The sequence below is a fragment of the Mastomys coucha genome, unplaced genomic scaffold (genome assembly GCF_008632895.1).
Source record: "Mastomys coucha isolate ucsf_1 unplaced genomic scaffold, UCSF_Mcou_1 pScaffold15, whole genome shotgun sequence".
NCBI lineage: Eukaryota > Metazoa > Chordata > Mammalia > Rodentia > Muridae > Mastomys > Mastomys coucha.
Window position 1 is genome coordinate 102775035 of NW_022196897.1, and position 3625 is coordinate 102778659.

The following is a 3625-nucleotide window of genomic DNA, read 5'->3' on the forward strand; positions in this document are numbered from 1 at the left end:
AAACAAACAAACAAAAACAAATCCCTGTTACCTCCCACCTCCCCATGCCTGTCACCCCGCCCTCTCCTCTCCATCCGTCCTTCAACCATTTTAGATAAGAACACAAAACAGTATGGCAGACGATACTCAGCATTTTGTGTCTATCAATCTTTGGCTCCATCAAGACTCTTCACTCCTTGTGTTATCTTCTTACTCACTCTTCCTTTATGCTACTGTTCTTTCACTTTCTTTTCTTTACTTTTTTTTCAGATTTTGGCCACTTCCTTGTTTACTAACTATAGAGGACCACTGTTATCATTCCCATGAATTATTGCAAAATCTATGTCAGTACTCTGCCTCCTTCTCCTTTTTCTCTTGTCATATATTCCTTCAATATAAATTTAACATCAATTTTGAATAATGTCTAAGGGCAAAGTGTTCTGTGCAAATGACTAAGTCACTACTAACGGACAAATGGTGAAAAGCAGTGTTCCATGGCTCCATATGTTCACTCAGTAGTACCTCGTATTTACAGTGCTTATATTAATGTCTTAATTAATTTTAATTGTCAACACAATGCAGCCAAGAGTCATCTGAGAGGACGGCTTTGATTGAGGAAAGCATGTCTCAGATTGGCCTGTGGGTATGTCTTGGGGGGGGGGGGTCGCCTTTACTATTAATTGGTGTAGAAGGGCCTATCTATCCCACTGTACATGGTACCATACCTAGGCAGTAGCCTACAGGTATGTGAGAAAATGGTGGACTATGGTGAAGAAGAAGAATCCAAATAAACCTTTTCCTCCCTCAAGTTTCCTTTGGTCAGAGTACCTTATCACAGAAACCGAAGGGAACATAGAACAATTGTCTAAATAAAGTGCTTTGAGAACAAATGAAATCATGAACTGAACATGATCACTTTATTGCTACTATTACTTCCTCAATTAATGAAGTTGTAGAGACTCTGTTATTTCTCTTGTTCTCATTCTAGTTAAACTACAATCTCATTTCCATCACTGGCCTCCTCCACTGTGTCAAGAAGCATCCTTAGGTCCTTTCTTATTTATAGGGCTTACTGTAGACCCATGCTTACTATTCGAGCCCTCTTCAGAAAGGGAGATATATATACATTATCTCTATCTAGACCCCTGATATAGCATCATCTCTATCTGTCTATGTCTTTGTCTATCTCATATATATATTCATGTCTAGGTTTAGTTTCTAGGTCTAGGTTTGTATCTACCTGTTGAATACAGTGGTCACTACTTATTGAGAACTATATAGAGGAATGTGATGACAAGCCCATAATACTCAGGAGACTAGGGGAACATAAATGACTCAGGAGGGCCAGAAAGTTATAAGTTCCACATGGCTCTTAGCCAAGGTAATAAGGAGCGTGGCTAATGAAACTGCCCAAAAGTTGTGCAAGGAATACCAGGGAATGCAACTGTCACTCATACTAGTGTGTAACTTTTGGTAGCATAGCTGCAATTAAGTTTGATCCCATAAGTAACCCTTCATCTACACTCCTGTTATACCCCTCAATACACTTGTTGGCTCACTAAGATATACCCACATAGAATCACTTTTCAGGTATTTCATCAATGTCCTATCTGTGGTGGTGAATAGATATTTGTTCATCATTCTTTAGGGTTATATAACACAATTGGTGGCAGAGAAGACAACTGATAAAACCAACAGTGAGTGTAGAAGAGTGGTTGCTTGGAATCCATGATGGGCAATGAGACATGTAACAGATATAAATATGTCTGAGCATAGATCATTCCCAGGGCCAATCTCATATAGCTGTTTCCCCCTTATGGTGTAGGATGGTGTGCCCTCTTGATATGGTGGTAGGTATACACTCCCTGTTAAGGGTCAGATAAGACAAGCAACTGGGGCTAAGATTTGTGAGCTTTATGTGGAATCCCAGAGACATCTTCCTCCACAAGATAGGAATTAGGGTGAAATGCCTACTTGATAAATGTGGTCCACTTTCTGGGTATAGAGAAGGTCCCCAAATGGTTAATGGCTAGTGAATATATTGTAATCTCCTGAAGTAACATGCACAGAAAAGAAATTGTAAGAAAGCTATGATATCAAATGTATTAATATGAGGGGGTGTTGCTTAATATTATTGCAATTTGATATGAATGCTTGGTTGATATCCCTGGGATGCCTGCCTTTTTCTGAGGAGAAAGAGAGGAGGAGTGGAAGGGGAGGAAGGAGGTGTGAGAGATGGGTTAGTTGGGGGGCAGAGGGTGGGAGAGCAAACCATGGTCATAGTGTAATATGTGAAATAATGAATGAAAAATAAATAACTGCATGGCCTTATTATAAGTAATAAGACAGACATGCAACTGAAGCTGAGTTCCTAGCAAAAATTGGCTGCCTAAAGGATGACTTCAGTGGGGTTGGGGTAGGACATGTATCATCCTCTGAATTAGACTCTGATTTTACGAGAAAAATGGAGAGGGGAAAATGAGATAGAAGTGTTGGCTTTCTATTTCTTAGAGCTGGCAGGAATCAAGAGAAAGATAGTGAAAGTCAGAGCTGAACTAAAGAGCCCATGCTGAAATTCAAAACGTCAGAGCCCATGGTAAAATGTGAACAATGAAGAGAACAGGATAAAAGTGATAGAAGACAGCCGTGGGTCTGTAATACACAGGAAAGAAAGCCCCATGGCTGAGCATGCAGAGAAGGGCCTTAATAGCCAAATATAAGACATTATGGTGATCGAGAAGTCCTCTACATGACAAGTACTTCAGCGTGGAAATAATTTTAAGCAAGAAATAAAGTAGCCTTTCACAGTCTTGCTCATGAGGCTGTGTAACACAGGGGCAGATGCAAACAATCCGAGTGCCAGTTGTCCTCCTGCAGCCCACTTGGTGCCTTCTGGCACTGTGAAACCCAGACAGCATAGAAGCAGTTTGCTTATTGCTCAATCTCAGTCTACTTTCTCCATGCCCTACAGCCGAAACATATAGTTTAACACAGAGGATCAGCAAAGAGGAATTGCCACCTAGTTCTAGCACACCTTCAACAGTAGTCTCCCTAGCCTTTATGGCTGGTGGAGCCTACGAGGCCAAGACCTCATAGGGAAGTTGCGCTCTCCTGGCACTGATTTCTTTTCACTCAACAGTCTTTTCTCCTCGTGCAGGGTTCCTTTGTCCAAACTCCTAAATTATCTTTATTCTGCATCAGATGCTTATCTAAACCTGGTAAAAATAAAAACAACACATAAAAAGGTTTGGAAACACCACCATAGATTAAGTATGGAAAAGAAAAAAATTAAGACATTTTATGAACTAATAGTGACCTAAAGTGATAAGGGAATATTTTTTCTCAACACCTACTTCTCCAAGGAGCATTTTCTGAGTTTCTTTGTAAGGGACTATATAAAAAGTTTCGGCCAATGAATAGAATGTGGTCATGCATTCAGCATCCATGGTCTATCTATCTTTATAAGTCACTCTTAGGCTCTGAATGTATAATGTTGAACAAGGTGGTCAAGATACTTACTTATCTTCATTGAGTCTATATAGTTCGGTGTCAGAGATCAACAGTCAACGAATGATCAAAAATAATGAGAGACTGCATCACAATGTTAGAAACACAGTTTTCAGATTTCGAGCCTTAGGGCTAATTT